Consider the following 19,889-nt stretch of genomic DNA (forward strand, 5'->3'; position numbering starts at 1 on the left):
CCGGGGCGGGGCACCTGCCTGGCAGGAGAGCCAAGTCTTCCTTCCGGCGGGTCCGGCCGCACGTAGGGCTGCAACCTGCAGCCACGTCCCAGCAGGACCAGGGACAGGTGGGCGAATCCACGGGAGCACTCCGGCGTCTCGCAACCTCTGTCCACGCATGCAGATCGGGTTTTTGTCTTTTTATGAAAAACGTGAGCCGGGCGAGGCTGCACAGGGGAGTAATCCCAGCCTCGAGGCCGGCCTGACCACATAGCAAGTTCCTGGCCAGGCTGGGCTGCGGAGTGACATGCTGTCCCAGAAAGCAAAACGGGGTTGGAGAGAGCTCAGCAGGTCAGAGCACATACTGCTGTTCCTGAGGACCTGGCATTAACGCCAGTTCCAGAGCATCTTCTGGCCTCTGCAGGCACTAGGCACCCGTGTGGTGCACTTACATGTAGGCAAAACGCTCAAGTGTGTGTGTGGTGTGGGTGTGATCCAATCACTGGATTGGATCACAAGAAGCAACTTCTAGTTTAGTGATTTAAACTTTTTACAGGGTCTCCTATATACCAGGCTGGCCTTGCAGTGGCTGTGTAGCCAAAGCTGGCCTTGCACTCTCTGTCCTCACTGCGTCTGCCTCCCAAGGGGTGGGATTACGTGTGAAGTCCTGGCTTCATTTTTGTTTGGTGTGGTTTAGTGTGGAGTGCTGGGTATTAGACCCAAGGTCTTCACATGCTAGACAAGTGCCCTGCCCCTGAGCTATACCTCCAACCCTTCTTTAATTTTTTGAGACAGAGACTTACTGTGTAGCTCAAGCTGGTCTTGAATATTCCATCTTCTTGCCTCAGCCTCACAAGTGTGGTCACAAGCAAGGTCCACCACTCCCTACTGAAATCTGTCTTTCTTACAGTGCTGTAGATCCAGCCTAGGGCCTTCAAAGTGCTAAACACATTCTCTACTAAGCTGTATCACCAGGCTACTTGTCTCAACCTCCAGACCACCACCAGAGCTGGGGTGCAGCTCAGGGTAAGAGTCCATGTCAGGACTCTGCTGGTTCTCTGCTCTGGTCTACAAAAAAGGAAGTAGAAAATCTGGATTGGCTAGGAATGTCCCAGATGAAGTGGTTTCTAAGTGAAAAGGAAAAGTATTCCCACCTCTTCAGAACTTTCAGTAAAAAAGTGGGGATAGTTTTAAGGTTCCCAAGTGAAGTTCTCAACCTACCCATTACTCAGTGAAAGCCTCCTAGCACACACATCCCTACCTCCCACCAGGCTCAGTGCTTGTATAAAATTTTAATTTAAAAAGTTATTAACTTCTTATCTTTATACTATTTGAGACAAACTCTTGGTGATCTAAGGTAGCCAAAAATTTGCCATCTTTGCTGGGCACAGTAGCACACATCTTTAATGCCAGCACTTAGGAGGCAGAGGTAGGTGGATTGCTGTGAGAATGAAGTCAGCCTTATCTACATAGTGAGTTCCAGGCTAGCTGGGGCTACAGGAAGACCCTGTCTCAAAAAGATGAAAAAAAAATATTTTTTAAAAATGTGCTGTCTTCCTGTCCCCTCCTTAGTGCAGGGACTACAGGCACACACCATCATGCCTGTGACTGTTAGAAATTATTTTCTTTTTCATTTAAAAAATTGTTTAAGGCCAGGCATGGTGGCACACGTCTTTAATTCCGCCACTTGGGAGGGAGAGGTAGGCAGATCTATATGAGTTCAAGGCCAGCCTGGTCTACATAGTGAGTTCCAGGCCATCTGGGACTACAGGGAAAGTGTCTAAAAAAGACCGAAAGAAAAATTCTTTAAAATTTTTATTTAGAGCCAGGCGTAATGGCACATGCCTTTAATCCCAGCATTCGGGAGGCAGAGGCAGGCAGATCTCTGTGAGTTCAAGGCTGGCCTGGTCTACATAGTGAGTTCCAGGACAGCTGGAGCTACAGGGAGACCCTGTCTCAGAAAGACCAAAAATAATAATAAAATAAAATTTTAGTTATCATTGTGCCTGTGTACATTGTATACATGAGAATGCTTGTGGAGATCAGAGAACAGTTTGTGGAGTTGGTTCTCTCTTACCTTAACATGAGTGTGTCAGACCCTCTTACCCACTGAGCCTTGCTGGTCCTAACAGCTGATTTTTTTTTTTTTTAGATTTATTTATTTACCTGTGAGTATGCACCTGTGTGTGTGGTGTGACCACTCACGGAGGTGCTATGCTGGATAGCTTTGGTGTCAACTTGACACACCTGGGTTGGGGGAGCCTCAATTGGGGAATTGCCTTCATTGGACTGGCCTGTGGTCATGTCTGTGGGGCATCTTCTTGATTGTTGAGTGATGTGGGAGGGCCCAGCGCACTGTGAATGGTGCCACCCCTGGGCAGGTGGGCCTGTGTTGTATAAGAAAGCAGGCTGAGCATGGGTCAGGGGACCAAGCCAGTAAGCAAAGTTCCTCCATGGCCTGTGCTCCAGCTCCTGCTTCCAGGTTCCTGCCCTGAGTTCCTACCTTGGTCTCCCTGATGAACTGCTACCTGGGAGCTGGGAGACATAAGCTGAATAAACCCTTTCCTCCCCAAATTGGTATTAGTCAGTGTTTTGTCACAACAATGGAGAAACAAACTAAGACAGGTGCCATCATGCACTTCCTGTTCATTTGAGGCAGGGCCTCTCCCTGAACCTGAACTCCAGGTTTCTCAGTAGGCTGGAAGGCAGCAAGCCCCAGTAATCCTCCTGTCTCCACCCGCCTCGGTACTGGGGTTTCAGGCCTTTGAGAATTGCCTGGCTTGTAGCTGGGATCCAAACTCGGGTCCTCGTGATTTTAACCATGGAGCACCTCTTTAGCCTTTCTGTTTTGTTTTTGTTTTTTAAGGATTTGTTATTTTATGTGGATGAGTGTTTTGCTTGCATATACTTATGTATACCCTGTATGAGGTCAGATCCTCTAGAACATGAGTGACAGATGGTTGTAAGCCTCCATGTGAGTGTTGGGAATGGAACCTATATCCCCTGCAAAAGCATCAGGTACTCTTACCACTGAGCCATCTCTCCAGCCCATCTGTTTGTTTGTTCTGAGACAGGGTCTCCCTGTAGCCCCAGCTGAGCTGAAACTCACTATATGTAGACCAAGTTGGCCTTAAACTCACAGTGATCCACCTGTCTCTGCCTAAGTGCTGGGATTAAAGGTGGGTGCCACCACACCTGGCTCTCTGTTTTGTTTTATTTTTGTTTTGTTTTGTTTTCATCTTTTTTGAGACAGGGTCTCCCTGTAGCCCCAGCTGTCCTGGAACTCACTATGTAGACCAGGCTGGCCTTGAACTCACAGAGATCCGCCTGCCTCTGCTTCCCAAGTTCTGGGATTCTGTTTTGTTTTCTGAGACAGATTCTGACACTGTAGTGTCGAGACCAGCCTGGAACTCACTGTGTGATTCAGGCTGTCCTCAGACACGCTACAATCCTCCCACCTCAACAGCATCCAGAGTGCTGGGTTTACAGAGGTGAGCTACCGCACCCAGCTTATTTGTTGTTGTTATTGTTGTCCCGCCCCCTCCCCCTCCCCCTTCTCCTCCTTCTTCTTCTTCTTGACAGGGTCTCACCATGTAACTTTCTAGCTGAGTAACTCTCACTATCCTGGAACTTGATATGTACACCAGGCTGGCCTTGAACTCATGGAGCTCTTCCTGCCTCTAACTCTTGAGTGCTGGGATTAAAGGCGTGGCCACCACATCCAGCTTTAGTAACTTTTTAAATATTTTATTATTTTCATTTTATGTGTATGAGTGTGTTGCCTGCATGTATGTGAGTGCACCCGGATCGTGCAGTGCCGAGGAGGTCAGAAGAGGGCTTCAGATTCCCCTGGAACTGGAGTCAAGGATGGTTCGTAGCTGCCATGTGGGTGCTGGGAATCGAATCTGGGTCCTCTGCAAATGCAGTATACTCTCTCAACTGCTGAGCTATCTCTCTGGTTCCTACTTATTTTTTATTACTTCTTTGAGAATTTTGTAGTGTATTTTGATCATTTTCAGCCCTCCCCAACTCCTTCCAAGTTCACTTCTTCTTTCCAAACCCACCCAATGTTCTAACCTCTTTTTTTTTTTTTAACCCAATTGAGTCAAATTTGCATTGCTCATAGACTCCTGTATGTGACCATACACTGGAGTGTGGTTGACCTGCAGGGGCCAGACTGTTGAAGGAGACTGACTCTCCCTCTCTTATCAGCTGCCATTGCCAGTCGTTCCTCAGATGGGGTGAGACATCTTCCCTACTCCCCTCTCCATGAACTGTATTAGCAACCTGACCCAAGTTACTCCATTTTGCCTGGAGCAGCGATTTCAACAGTGACTTCTGTTCCACTTATGGGAAATACCCAGAAGTGGGGCAACCTTGAGTCCTGAGAAAATGGCCTAAGCACAAAACTGCAAGCTCTGTTGATCTGGAACATCCTGCATCTGGCTGACTGCTTGTTTTGCTTCTGTAACCTGCTTGCTATTTCAGGTCATCTTGACATGTAGTATGAGACCACCCTGTTATTCAGTGACCATCTGGTAACTGCTGATTTTGGCTTCTGTTGCAATACTTGCTTGTTATGGCTAGGTAGTTGACTAATTTTAAAATTGCAAAGTTGGTTGCCAAGTTGAACACTTGCTTCACTTGCCCTCACAGTAATTGGTTGTTGATTGATGAACTCAAATTCTACTATGTTGTACAAACCTGATTGGCTCACAGATGTTCTGTTTAAACTGTGCTTTCTGTAATCCTATAAAAACCCTAAACAGCTAATGTTTAGGGACTGCTTCTTCCGAGATAGACAGCCCCACTGGTTGTAATAAAATTTTACCTTGCTGCTCTCTCCTGAAATGGTGTTGGTGATTTTGTGCAAACTCCGTCCTGCAACACTCCATGCTGGGATTTTGTCTGGCTTGAGCTTGAGCAAGTCTTATGCATGCTGTCAGAACCTCAGTGAGGTCAAGTATGCATCTGCCCTGTGTGTCCAGAAAACACCTTCTTCGTAGACATCCTCTACCTCTGGTCTTACAATTGTTCTGCTCCCTCTTCCCCAAGGTTTCCTGAGCAGTGGGGGAGAGGATGTGATGTAGGTGTCCCATTTAGGGCTGAGCATTCCACAGTCCCTATTTTTGCTCTTTGAGCAGTTATGAGTCTCTGTGTTAATCACTATATGTTGCCCAAAGAAGCTTCTTTGATGAGGGTTAAGAGATGCACTAATTTATGGACATAAAAGTCATTTGTAGATTGACTAATATGTCTATTTAGCAGAATAATGGCAGCAGGTTCTCCCCTAGGGCCTGTGATCTGTCCAGCCACAGGTTCTCAGCTCTGATAACAATGCCAGGAATGGGTCTCATCTTGTGGAGAGGGCCTTAAATCCATTGATAAAGTGGCTGGTTTCTCCTATGACATTCATGCCACTATTGCACCAGTGGGTCTGCTTTATCAGCTGGCAGGGTTCACAGTTGGGTAAGATTAATGATTACTTTTCTTCTCCAGTAGAGAAGCACCTTCCAGCACTAGGAAAGCTAGCCAAGAGGGATGAAACCTCCAGGTCAGGTCCAGCTTAGTTTCTCCATGTTCAGTGACTCCAGTATGTGTGCTGTCTTCAGGAACAGTGCCTCGCTGTCAAGCTCTGGAGGGTGACAAGAGCAGTGGCCTGTGATGTTTGAGAGTCTATGAGACCTTACTGGCCAACAATTCCAATGGGCTTTCCATGTTAGTCTGTGGTGTCTAGGACAGCAGTCCTGCCCCATTATAGGATAACATTTAATCTCTTTTTATGTGAGTGCATGCACATATTTTAGGAGGCTTCTACAGCAGGTTTCCATATAGCCTTTTCAAAAGGGGTTCAGTGTGAGTTCCCTAATATACCCTGCACTCCTACACCCCTGCCCCATTTAATCCTTCCTGTTCCATTGCTTCCTGTATACCACTGCATTCTACCTCCCCTCCCTTGAAAGCTCCTCCACTATGGCCCCTTACTAATTTCTTGACCTCTATGGGTACTCCTAATGGAACTTACATTAGGAATGTAAGGATTCAAAGAATTCAAAGCTGACATCTGCAAATGAGAGAAAACTTGTAAAGTCTGTCTTCCTAGGTCTGGGCTACCTCAGTCAGAATGATTGTTTCTAGCTTCATCCATTTACCTACAAACTTCATAATTTCATTTGAGACAGGGTCTCCCTGTCGCTCCAGCTGCCTGGAACTCACTCCGTAGAACAGGCTCAAACTCCCAGAGGATCCTCCTGCCTCCTCCTGAGTGCTGGAATTAAAGGTGTATGCCACCATGCCCAGCTAATTTCATTTTTCTTAATAGCTAAATAATATTCCATTGTGTAAATGTGTCACATTTTTGTTTATTCATGAGTTGATGGACATCCAGGCTGTTTCTATTTCCTGGCTATTGTGAACAGAGCAGCAATGAATGTGGTGTAATAAAACAACAACAAAAACCGTCTTGGATATAGAGCAAGTATTTCTGTAGTAGAATATGGAGTCCTTGGGCATATACCCAAGCATGGTTTAGCTAGATCATGTGGTAGATCCATTTTTAACTTTTTGAGAAGTCTCCACACTGATTTCCACAGTGGTTGGACCGGGTTTGCACTCCCTCCAGGGAATGAATGTTGAAGTGTTCTGTTCCCCTTTCCCCATATCCTGTCAGTATTGGTCACCCTCTGCTAGATCAGCACAGGCTTTCAGCTGCTGAGCCAGGTCTCCAGCCCTTATTTACTTGTTTACCTATTATCATTATTAATGCTTTTGACAAAGGGGCTCTCTTTGAAGCCCAGGCTGGTGATCCTCTTGCCTTAGCCTCCAGAGTGCTGGAATTACAGGAGTGCTCTACCACTCCCAATTAAATTTACTGGAATTTAGGCCGGGCATGGTGATGTACACCTTTAATCCCAGCACTCGGGAGGCAGAGGCAGATGGATCTCTGTGAGTTCAAGGCCAGTCTTGTCTACATAGTGAGTTCCAGGTCAGCCGAGGCTATAAGGAGACCCTCCCTGTCTCAAAAAGACCAAAAAAAAAAAAAAAATTACAGGAATTTTGATAGTCTCAAGAAACACAATCAAGAATCAATGTCTTTATAAAACACATAGGTGGGGCCATAGAGTGGAGGAATCGCTCAGATGTAGTTGCTGTCTTTGTCTCATTCTTAGCTTACAGGTGGGGGAGGCTAGGCCTCAAGCTGAGCTATACATTCCAAGAGGGGTTTTTTTAGATTAGGCCTCTTCAAACTCCAACTCACCAAGATCTGCCTTTCTCTGCCTCCAGAGTGCTGAGATTAAAGGGCCTTCATACCCTGAACATTCCAAGACTTCTATCTACTAGTTAAGAAGATATTCTGCAGCTGTTAAAAGGCTTTGAGGACTGTCCAAGCTAATTTTGGCCCTCCACCTCCAAACTCACCAAGTTATCCACAGCATTATTCACTGCCTTATCCTGACTTTGTGAGGTCAGGCACTGGCAGATCTGAAATGTAACCTCAGCTTCTAGAGAACTTCAGCTCACAAAATCTTACCCAGTTCCTCTTAGGAATACACATGTGTCTTAGTTTGTTCTTCATTGCTGTGACAAAACACTCTGACCAGTACCAACTTGGGGAGGAAAGGGTTTATTCAGCTTACATCTCCCAGGTCACAGTTCATCCGGGAGCCCAAGGTAGGAACTCAGGGCAGGAACCTGGAGGCAGGAGCTGGAGCACAGGCCATGGAGGAACGCTGCTTACAGGCTTGCTCCCTTGGCTCCTGCTCAGCCTGCTTTCTTATGCAACACAGGCCCACCTGCCCAGGGGTGGCACCACCCACACTGGGCTGGGCCCTCCCACGTCACTCATCAAGAAGATGCCCCTCAGACATGGCCACAGGCCAGTCCAATGGAGGCAATTCCCCAACTGAGGCTCCCTCAACCCAGGTGTGTCAAGTTGACACTAAAGCTATCCAGCACAACATGTAAAAACAGTAGATAAGGTATTAGCAAATTGAGTCCTAAAAATTATACATCATAACCAAGTAAGATCCCCCAGGGAACTGCATATGTGTGTTTCTGGACTAGAACCCAAGGCACACATGTATTAATGATTTAGTACCCACGCCTGATCTTAACACACACACCGAAACCAAATGACACTTGCTTTTCGTTTTAATTAATTGTGGTGTGTGTGTGTGTGTGTGTGTGTGTGTGTGTGTGTATGTGTGTATAGGGGTGTAAACAAGCCACAGATCGAATGTGGAGGTGAGAAGACAACTTTGTGGCGTCTGTTCTCTCCTTCCACCTGTGTGTGAGTTTTGGGGCTCAAACTCAGGTCTCCAGGATTTTTCAGAAAGTGCTTTCACCAGCAGGGCCACCTTGCTGGGCCCAAGGGATCTGTTTTGTTTCCACCTTACAAGGAGAACACTGAAATGCTCAGTCTGGTTTTCCTGTGCTCCTTCAGTCTCTCTGTAAATCCAACTCCTCTTCTCAGCTTACTGTTATGGTGAAGTGTTGTCTGACTCTAGAATAGAAAATAATGCCAGATCTTAATCTATAAATTAAGCCAAGGAGGTGACTCACACCTGTAATCCCAGCTCTCAGGATGCTGTAGCAGGGGGAGACTGCAGAGAGCTGGAGGCCAGCCTGGGCCATAGTCTCAAAACAAACAAACAAACAAAAAACCCAGAAACAACAAGAGCTGAGGGTCTGCAGAGGTTGCTGTGCGGTAAAACGCCTGCCCTGCAAGCTCCAGGCCCTGAGTTCTAACCCCAGCAAGGGTACCAAATAAAAAAAGAAAGAATAGGAAGGGTCAGTGCCTTGTTGACATTGTTAATGATTATAAAGAGATCGTTTTTTTCTTTTTTTTTAATTTTTATTTTTATTGTGTGTGTGTGTATTGCCTGCATGTAGGTAAGTGCACCTGTGTCATGCAATGCCTGTGGGGACAGAAGAGGCTGTCAGATCCCCTGGAACTGGAGTTATAGACAGTTGTTAGCTGCCATGTGGGTTCTGGGATTCGAACCTGGGTCTTCTGCAAGAACCACCAGAGTTCTTAACCTCTGAGCCATCTCTCCAGCCCTGAGATCGTTTTCTTAAAGGAAAAGACTGAAGATGAAAGTCTGTTAGGAAAAGCTGGGTGTGGTGGTGCACACCTTTAATCCCGGCACTCAGGAGGCAGAGGCAGGAGGATCTCTGTGAGTTCAAGGCCAGCCTGGTCTACATAGTGAGTTCAGGCCAGCTGGGGCTATAGGGAGACCCTGTCTCAAAAAGACAAAAAAAAAGTCCTTGTTAGGGCATTTCCCATGGGGTAGCCTTGGCCCCTAGCACCCCCAGCGCATGACTTTCAATGACCCCACCCACTGGGGGGAGCTAGGCGGTCCTTTCTATCGATGCTCTGCATGTTACTGAGGTGAGCATTTGAGGTTGTCTTGTTTTGCTTTGAGATAAGGTCTCCTTTACCCCAGAAGGGCCTCAGATTCACTGTGACCTTGAACTGATAGAATCCCAGGTGTGCACCACACCGCCTTCTTGTGAGCGTTGATCTTCTATGTGAAGTGTCTATAGCCAAGCTACAGCAAACTGCGTGCAGAGAACATCACAGTGGAAGTACAAACTGGTGAGTCTTGGATCTGCACCCACGATTTGGGTCTGTGCTGTCATTTTCCTAATCTATCACTTAAATTTATATCAAGACTTTCTTTCTTAGTAAACTCCAACTCTGCTTCATAAAAATGAATGTATAAACCAGTCTGAGCCAGTCACATAAGTGACAACGAACTGAGTCACCAAAGACAAAATTCAAATGACCAGTGGGCAGGGAACGCCACTAAGAATTGGGCTGCACCTGGCTCCTGGTTGCCCTCGCCTTTCAGCTGCTTGCCCTGGGTTCCAGTTTGTTCTCTGAGCACTCTCTCACACAGGCTCTCAGCTCCCTGTCCCTTCTCTGTTGCATGTACCCACCTGTCTAGCCCAGTTGGGTACCAACCTTCATCAGGTGGCTGCATCAGGTGGCTGATGTGGAGACAGAAAAGACACACTGTAATGGACACCAGATGTCTGGGTAGTCAAGACATTTGCCCCAACTTATCCCACGGAGATGGAAGAGCTAGAGCATGCTCCTGCCATTTCTACACAGAGAAGGAGTTTGAACAGTTGCCCACAGGCTGAAGGAAGGTCTGGGCTCTGTGTGAGAGCAAGTGGGCCCAAGGCTACTGAACCTGCCTATTAGGGTGACAGACCTGAAAGGCAGAGTATTATAGGACAGAGTTCGCAACAACAACAACAACAACAAAAAAATCACCAGCACCACTTTAAGAAAAGTAGCAAGGTAAATTTTAATTTTCGACCAGCCGGGCTGTCTATCTCGGGAGTAGAAGCAGCCCTGATGATCGTCAGGTCAGAGTTTTTATAGGATTACAGAATTATTATTAAAACAGGACACTTGTGAAACAATCAGGTTTGTACAACACAGCAGAACTTTGACTCTATTAATCAACAACCAATCATTATACAGACAAGTGATACAGTCATATAACTTGGCAATCAACTTTGTGACCTTAAAACTAGCCAACTGTTTTAGCCATAATAAGTATAATAAGACAGTCAAGGTAAATGACTTCTAGGTGGTCATACACCAACAAGATAACAAGGATGGTCTTATGCCCTGTGTCAGGGTGACCCAAGACACCAAGTGGGTTACAGAAGTGAAAACAAGCACGTAAAATGTCTGGAATTAGCACATTTCATGGTTCGTGGCTAGGACAATTTCCCAAGACCCAAGGTTGCCCCCCTTTTCCCTTTGGTGTGGAGCAAAGTTGCTGCTGAAATGGCTCTGAACAAAATGGAGCAACTTAGGTAGGTTTGCTGAGCAGTTCACAGAGCATGCATTCTGAGTGCTCAGTTGAAGGATGCGGAGTTTCCAAAGGCCCTACAAGTGGCCCAGGAGGGACACTCAGCTCTCATCACCTCCCAAACCTAAACAAAGTGAGTCTCCTGCCCTGGTCTAATAGGTCAGATTGGTGACTGAGGGTGTGTGTGGGGACATGGGGGGTTGGCTGAGGAAGAGGCAGGGGAAAGAAGTCCTAATTTCATTTCTGTTACTCTGACAAAAAGCAATTTAGGCTGCACTGCAGGGGCATCTAGACAGGAGTTTGCAGCATGTCACAGCTTAACCAGTCAGTGCATGCAAGCTCAGTGCTTAGCTCTCTTTCTTAAAGAGTTCTAGGCTGCAGCCAGGGAGTGGTGCTGCCCACAGTTAGGCTGGGTCTTCCCACATCAATTAGCAATCAAGACCTGCTCCCACCCACATGTCCACAGGCCAGCCTAATCTAGACAATTCTTCATTGAGACTCTTCCCAGATGATTCTAGGTTGGATCAAGTTGACAGTTTTTTTTTTCTTTTGCTTTTTTGAGTCAGGGTTTCCCTGTAGCTCCAGCTGTCCTAGAACTCACTATGTAGACCAGGCTGGCCTTGAATTCACAGAGATCTGCCTGCCTCTGCCTCCTTAGTGTTGGGATCAAAGGCATGAGACACCACACCTGGCCTCAAGCTGAAAATTAGAGCTCATGATCACAGCAGCTCTTTCTGGGATACATTGAAGTTTTCCTAGGCACAGAGCCAGAATAAAGTTGAGGATCTGGATGGTCACACTGGCCTGGGTGCAATATTTACCACACCGAAAGTCAAAAACGAAAAGAAGACATAGTGGTAAAAGTGCCAAAAGTGAGTGTTGTTATTTTCACCCAGCTGGGAGCAGTCACAGGGCATGGAGGAGGCGGGGCGGTGTATAGCCTGGTATAGGCTGGATTTATTTCTCTAAACCTGTGAGGGTGGGTGGGTGTTACTGACATGAATACCACACCACTGGCTGTTGTCACAGAGGAGTGGGCCGACACTCTGAAGTAGGTGGTGGGAGGACCAGGACAGAGGAGCCCCAGGCGAGTCTCACACTCTGGCTGGGCTCTCCAGTGCTCACAGCACAGGGAGGCGGCTTGTACTGACTGCTCTGTGCTGCCTCCTCCAGGAAAGCATCCACTTTTCTAGGAATTCACAGTGTGACTGAACCACGCTAGGCTATTTTTAGAAGCTGGTGTGATGAAATATTCAGAATTGTAAACAACACACACACACTTTAGGTCCCACATTTGTGCTTGTGCAACGTCCCAGTTGGCTGCAACACGGGATCCCTAGGGAAGGAGAGGGTGTTCTACAATAAGAGCCTGGGTATACTTGCCAGAGAATGTTCAAAACAGGAAGTACTCAGGCTCTGAGAGTCAGGCACAGCCCTGCCAGGGCTGGACAGTGTCCCCAAGGACCCCTCAGGGAGTACAGCAAGTGGTGGCTGCTGTTTATTTGTCCTTGGCTACATGAGGCAATAAGGTCTGTTCTGAGGTGATTGCAGAAGGCTCTGCCTGGTGTAACTGGGCAGGTGACCCAGGACCAACAGTGCCTCAGAACAAACGTGCCCAACAGAGTATCTGTCCTGCTGCCTCTCACAGCTCAAGTCCACAGCTGTGACAGTGTTGAGGAGGACTGACCAGCCCCGAGACCATCTTAAGAAAGAAAGGTCTCGGGGCTGGAGAGATGGCTCAGCGGTTGAGAACACTGGATGTTCTTGCAGAAGACCTGGGTTCGAATCCTAGCATCCACATGGCAGCTAACAACTGCCTGTAACTCCAGTTCCAGGAGATCTGACAGCCTCTTCTGTCCTCCTTGGGCATTGTGTGACAGGGGTGCACTTACCTACATGCAGGCAATACACACATACCCATAAAATAAAAGTAATAAATTGAAAGAAAGGTCTTTTGTCTTTTTGAGACAGGGTCTCCCTGTAGCCCCAGCCCCCTGTTATATAGACCAGGTTGGCCTTCAATTCACAGAGATCCACCCACCTGCCTCCCAAATGCTGGGGTTAAAGGCGTGCACTACCAGGTGGGGTGTAGAGTGAGAACGCTGAGCCCTGGGCAGGGTCTTCATCCCCCAGGGTGTGTCTCCATTTTCCTTTCCGGAACTTTACAGCTGATCTCAACTTCTTGGGGCAAATTCCTGTATTTCTTTTTATATTTGTTTGGTTGGCTAGTTTTTGTTGTTGTTTGTTTGCAAATTAATATATAGCCCAAGTTGGCCTCAAACTTGCAATCCTCCTGCCTCATCTTCCAGAATACCAGGATTTCAGGCATGTGCCACTATGCCTGGGTCAGGAATCACATGCTTTTTAAATTTTCTTCTGAGGCAGGTCTCCTGCATCCCAGGCTGGCCTCAGATTTCCTATGTAGTGGAGGGTGATCGTGAATGTCTGATCTGATAGATGAAGTGGACAATGGCTGAATCCGGTTGATCGGGAGAAAGCACCAGGGCACAGATAGAACTCCAGCTGAACAGCATTTATTAGCAAAGGAACACATGGGACAGATTCCCTTCTGGGGAATCTGCAAACTGAACTGGGCATAGTGACTTACACCATTAATCCCAGCACTCAAGAGGCGAAGGCAGGCAGACCTCTGAGTTGGAGGCCAGCCTGGTCTATGTAGCAAGTTCCAGACCAGCCATGGCTACACAGTGAGACCCTGTCTCAATAAACAAAAAACAAAACACAAAAGCTCTGTAAATCTAGAGTCACAATCGGCTCCCAGAGTCTACAGCCCATGCTGCTTTTGTGGCATACTCTCTGGGGTCTTCTCTGAGCTCTCCCACCAACCTACCCTGCTCTGCCACCCTCCACTGCGCCCAGTCTCTGCCCTCCTGCCTCCTGAGTCCTGCCAGGCCTCCCCTCCGCTGGCTGCTGCTCTCTCAGACCCTGCAGCAGGCCATGTCTCGGTCTCCTGACTCCTTGGCGCCGCCCCCTTTCTTAGCTGGTCTTCTGGGCCCCGTCTCCAGCGGTTACCGTCTCCACGGGGCAAACTTCTTCATGTCTCAAGCCAGGAAACTTAAAAGTGCAATGACTAGCTGTGATGGTTATGCATACACTAATTTTAACAGCAGTGGCTGTGGCTCATAATGGGGACATACAAAACACCACTATGGTCTCCCCAACCCATCCCATTTCACATCTTCCCAGACAGGAGAAAGTAGCTGCCTGTGCTGGTGTTTCCCATAGGGTTAGGGAGGGAGGGCAGCAGGTGCTGCAGAGGCGAAGCATGCCTCACATAGACACCGAGGCAGAGCCCAGTGCTCAGGGATGGGGACAGCATGGAAGGAAGACATCACCCTACTGCTCCCGGCTGCATGACACAATGGGACGTAGACGACCTGGGGTGTCAGAACGAGAGGCAGCTGTGTTCCTAGCGCTGGCATTTAGCCTCTGCCCTGTCCATGCATCAGCCCCTCAGACCATTTCTGGGATAAGACATAGCTTCCCCAGAAAATATCAGCTAGGGCTCCCCTGACCTCCTTGGGTGGGATCCACCTGAACTCTGAGACTTACAGATTCATCAGGCCAGGCCACTGTCAGCACAAGGACACCCAGGGCAGCAGCTTCCAAGCCTGGCTGCACAGCGCCACCACGTGGTGAACGTGTTCAAATGAGGAATTCCCAGGTCACCCCAGTCAAGTTTTGGTGATTCTGGAGGCCACACCGCGAGGAGCAGTGCTTTACTCCTGCTGTCAAACCCACCCAGGCTCCTTCCCGGCAGTTGAAGCTGTCTTCACAGCATCCAGTCTCTGGCATCAGGAGTGACACTGGGGACACATTGCCCCAAAGATCTGGTGTGAGAAATGCAGGTGGCCTCAACCGTGACTCTCCCAGGACCTCAATCTGAGCAGACCCAAAAGAGCATGACAGAGAGCTGCAGGGGCACCACTATGGGTGACCTCCTTGAGAAAGATGCCCACGGAGCCCCAGCTACAGAGCAGCCCTGCCAGTCAGTGCCAGGCTGAGGCAGGAGGGCCTTCACCGCCTGTTTCTCCTCACATCTTCCTGGGAGCTTCTCTAGCTGAGGATGAAATGTTTCCTTTGGGGATCAATAGTAATCACTCATTGGCAACTCCTCTTTCTGTAAGCAGAGGGTTGAGTGACCCAAGAAAATGGTTCTCTGCCCTCTGGACTCCGAAAACCCCACAAAATTATGCAAATTAAGAGGTTCGCTCCCCTTCTTTACTTTAAAAGCACCTGTGAAACTGCCCAGACCATCACGGATATGAATGTTGGCAAACTCAGTAGACATACAACAACGCCATTTTACTGAAGGCTGTGTGCCATTCCAAAGGTGAATGATAGGGTGGATAGGTGTGTCCAGGCCAGACACTAGAGCTGGATACAGGCCAGTAGCCCGATAAAGAGTGCTTCAATTTGGCTGTGGATGCTTAAGGACACAGAGAGCAGTGCCGAATCTCAGGTTTAGACACAAATTCTCCAGCACTCAGGAGGCAGAGGCAGGGGGATCTCCATGAGTTCAAGGCCAAACTGGACTACATAGTGAGTTCCAGGTCAGCTGGGGCTACAGGGAAACTCCGTCTCAAAATGACCAAAAAAAAAAAAAAAAAAAAAAAAAAAAAAAAAAAATTTAAAACCCCCGTCAAAAAAAAACAAAAAAAAAAAAAAAAAAAAGATAGACATAGATTCTCTGGTCATTGAACACAGCCGGTTGGGCCAAGCTCCTGAGGTTTGCAGCCTAAAGAACCCACGCAGGTGTTCTGCTGTGCTAGGCTGTCCTTGCTGAAAAGAAACACATTGCTTCTAAGCCAGAAGAGGCTACCCAGAAGAAAAAGCCCTGAAGAAACAAAAACAGCACAGGGATAAATTCAGGAAATACAAATAAATAAACGCAAATACAAATCTGAAGAATGACCAGTTAAATCTTTTTTTAAAATTTTATTTATTTTTGGTCTTTTTGACTCATAAGAGATCTGCCTGCCTCTGCCTCCTGAGTGTTGGGATTAAAGGCCTGTGCCACCACACCCAGCATGTGTTCTTTTATAAATTAGGCCTGTGAAAGAAACTTTGTTATTGACGAGTGGTGTTGTATTTCACGGGACTCATATACACACCCATGGGCTCTTTTTTTACTTTTCTACAGAAGAGAATAGACTGAAATAGCATAAACCAATAATTTATGAAAATGCAGACACTAAGACATTCTATTCTTTAAACCAGCACAAGCCAGGGGAGAGCATGAACGCGGTCCCCCGACCACCACTAATTACGCAGTTGGGTTTCCCACATTTAGGGAAATCGCAGGGGTCAGCACATCCCAAGTGTAATGAATGAGCCTCACCCTGGGAAAACCACGTTCCTGATCATGCTGTCTCCCTTACCAGGTAAGTATCTAAAAAAAATTTTTTTTTCTTTTTTTGTCTTTTTGAGACAGGGTCTCCCTGTAGCTCCAGCTGGCCTGGAACTCACTATGTAGACCAGGCTGGCCTCGAACTCAGAGATCCACCTGCCTCTGCCTCCCAAGTGCTGGGACTAAAGGCGTGTGCCACCACGCCCGGCTTAAAAATATTATTTTTAAAAGGTGAACACAGTTGTCAAAATTCCTTCAGACTTGGTATAATTACTTCTTCCTAAGCTTTGATACTGAGCCAGGGGTAATAAATTGCTGGACCACAGATATTTCCTCCTGGGAAAGTCTGAGCCCTGGGTATTCACAGGCTCAATGACACCCTCTGCTGTCGAAGAAGCAGAGATCAGAACCTAACACAGGAAAGTGCCCAAGACCGGACACTGTGTGCAAGAATGTTTATGTCATTTTATTCAAAATAGACCCAAAGTAGAATATGCCTCAGTGTCTCTCCAACGGAAAATAAGTAAAGCAATGATAAAGTCACACGTGGCATATCTAGTGTGTTAGGGTTTTCTATCATTTTGACAAAATATCTGAGATTACCATGTAGAGGAGGGAGGGTCTATCTGGGCTCAGGGTCAGCCTGCTCCATTGCTGCAGGAGAAGAGGTGCAGCATCCTGGTTGTAGGAGCTTGTGGATGAGGCAAAGCTGCTCACCTCGGGGCAGGGGGCGGGGCAGGGAGAAGAAAGAAAGAGAAAGAGGGAGAGGGAGGAAAGGAAGGAGGAGGGGGAGGAGGAGGAGGGGAAGAAGGAGTCCTGCCCTCAGTGACCTGCTTCCTCCAGCTTCCATCCAGCTGTGAACTTGTCAGTGGATTATGCCACTGATGATGTTACTGCCCTCTCAACAGTACCGCCAGCTGGGGACCAAGCTCAACACGTGAGCCTTTGGGGGCAATTTGTAACCAAACCACAGTGCCCAGCAATGAATAGGTGCAAACCACGATACAGGCAGCAGTTTGAAACCTCACACAGCAGCCTGGCGCATGATTGCATGTCAGTCCTCCATATCTGCTGGTTCTGTATCTATGGATTCAATCAATCACAGACTGGGGGGGTTGGGAGTTTAAGCTCAGTGGTAGAGCCCTTGCCTAGCAAATGCAATACCCTGGGTTGAGTCTCCAACTGTGGGAAAAAGAATCAATCACAGGTTCAAAATTTGGGGGATTTGTTAGTTTGTTTGTGATGGTTAATGTAGAGTCGCCTAGGAGACAAAACTCTGGGCAGGCATGCTTGTGAGGGATTACCTAGGTTAGGTTAATTGAGTTGAGAAAACCCACTCTAACTGCAGACAGAATCATTCCATGGACTGGGGTCCTAGACTGATAAGAAATGTGGATGCACTGTGACCAGCAACTGTATCACCCTGCCGCCATGCCTTCCCCACCACGTTGGACTTCCCTTTGACCTGTGAGCCAAAATAAATCCTTCTTTCCTTAAACTGCTTTGCTCAGGTATTTTGTCAAAGCGACAAGGAAAGTAACTGACACACAGGGTCGTACTATATTACTGGCTGACCTGGTACTTGCTGTGTAGCCCAGGCTGGCCTCAAACTCATGGTAATCCTCCTGCCTCAGGCTCTCAAGTGCTGGGATTCTAGGTGAGGAACTGCTCCTGGCAGTCTGAAAATATTAAAAACAAATCATGGGTTTTTTTCAGTGTTAAAGATTGAACCCAGGCCTCATACTGCTAGGCAAGTGCTTTATCACCGAGTGACAACTCCAGTGTCTTAGTTTACTTTCCTCTTGCTGTGATAAGATATCCTGACAAAAGCAAATCAAGAGAGAAAGAGCTTATTTTAGCTCACAGATCAAGACACAATCTATCCCGGCTGGGAAGTCAAGGTAGGAGGAGCTAGAAGCAGCAGGTCACATCACATCCATGACTGATGCTCCTCAGTGCTCAGCTCACTTTCTCCACTTATACAGTCCAGGATCTCCTGACCAGGGCGGCATGCCATCCACAGCGGATGTGTCTTCTGACCTGGAGTCATGAAGTCAAGATAACCTCCCGCAAACATGTTTAGAGGCCCTTCTCCCAGGTGGGTCTAGAGTCTGTCAAGCTGACAGTTAACACTAACCATTCCACTCAACCAAAAAGTTGTATCTATGGTATCTATGCTGAATACAGACTTCATTCTTGTCATTCCACAAACAAACGTGTCCATAGCCTGACACGTTTTCACAGAGCGTTTATGCCGGATTGAGTATTGCTGGTGATCTAGAGTTGATTTAAGCCTACAGAAGAACATGTATGGGTTCTGTGCAAACACTGCACATTTTATATCCAAGCAGCTACAGATTTCTAAATCCTCCGGGGGCTCTGGAACCAACCTTCTATGAGTACCCAGAGGCAGAGGTGCTTGAAGTTCCAGGCTAAACCAATCTATCAGAACAAAGAGTTGTCTCAGGGAGACAGGGTGGAGACTGCCTACAGGGGCTTTGGGGAACTGTCTGGGAAGGTGGTCGTGTTCTGTACCCTGCTGGTAGGGGTGCGGGTTACACATGCTGGTGCTGCTGGCAAAACTCATGGAGTAGTACACTTGACAGCTGTTAGGGTTGGATCTGAGATGTTACCCGCAGGCTTGTGCTCTGAATGCTCTGTCCCTAGCTGGTGGTGCTGTTGTGGGAGGTTGAGAGACCTTGGCATGAGGGAACTGGCTAGAGAAAATAGGTCTCTCAGGGCAAGTTCTTGGGGGTATCATGGTCCTGGATCCTTGCTATCTTGCCCCTGCTTTCAGGCCTACTATGCAATGAACAGCTTTCCTCTGCCACCATGACATTCTGCCCAAGGGGCCATGCACTGAGCCAAAATTCAGTGCTTCTTCCCGGAAGTTGTTTTTGTCAGGCATTTTGGTCACAGAGATGAAAAAATTACTACATGGTGTCTTTCTCAGAATGGTTATTTTATCTCTTCCAAGAAAACACCGAGCTCCCTGCCCCGTCATGCCTGGCTTCAATGTTGATTTATCTACTGGCTTTTTCTGAGTTCCCTCTCCCACTCTGTTCTGTTGAGTAGATTGGCCTCTAACTTTCCACACCCCTGGGTTCCTTATCCCAGGAAGTGAACGGGGATCCGTGCCTTCTCCAGCTGACTGGAAGGGTCTGTATAAACTTTTCATCTGCCATCTCTGGAAGTCTAGCACTTGGGAGACTGAGGTCAGCCTGAGCTACATAGAAAGACCTCATCTCCAAAACAGTAGAAAACAGCCATCACCACCACACCCACACAGATTTTTGGCTTCACCCCACACATCGGGTTGGCAGAAGATGCCAACCAGGCCATCTGTGCTTAGAGTTTTATTTGGGGAAAGATTTTTTAAAACCGTTGATTCAATATCTTTTAAAATCTTTTTTATAAGTTAATTTTGTTATGTTTCCAGGATTTTTTCCATTTTATCTTAAATTTTCAAATTCATTGGCACAGAATTTACAAAACCTCTCATTTTTAAAAAAGTTTTTATTTATTATTTTTTATTTTATTTTATTTTATTTTATTTTATGTAGTGTATAAGTGCACCCATGTGGTGCAATGCCGATGGATGTCAGCTGCCATGTGGGTGCTGGGATTCGAACCTGGGTCTTCTGCAAGAACAGCCAGTGTTCTTAACTACTAAGCCATCTCTCCAGCCCAAAATCTCTCATTTTTAA

General features: G+C 47.3%; 1 non-coding gene across 1 annotated transcript; it reads right to left on the reverse strand.

Moving 5' to 3' along the window:
* Positions 1-16,059: 16,059 nt before the first annotated feature.
* LOC115068489 lies at positions 16,060-16,224 on the reverse strand. The gene has a single exon (XR_003847831.1). It is a non-coding gene; the product is annotated as a U1 spliceosomal RNA (small nuclear RNA).
* Positions 16,225-19,889: the final 3,665 nt, after the last annotated feature.

The sequence above is a fragment of the Nannospalax galili genome, unplaced genomic scaffold (assembly GCF_000622305.1).
Source record: "Nannospalax galili isolate Female #2095 unplaced genomic scaffold, S.galili_v1.0 scaffold49, whole genome shotgun sequence".
Lineage (NCBI taxonomy): Eukaryota > Metazoa > Chordata > Mammalia > Rodentia > Spalacidae > Nannospalax > Nannospalax galili.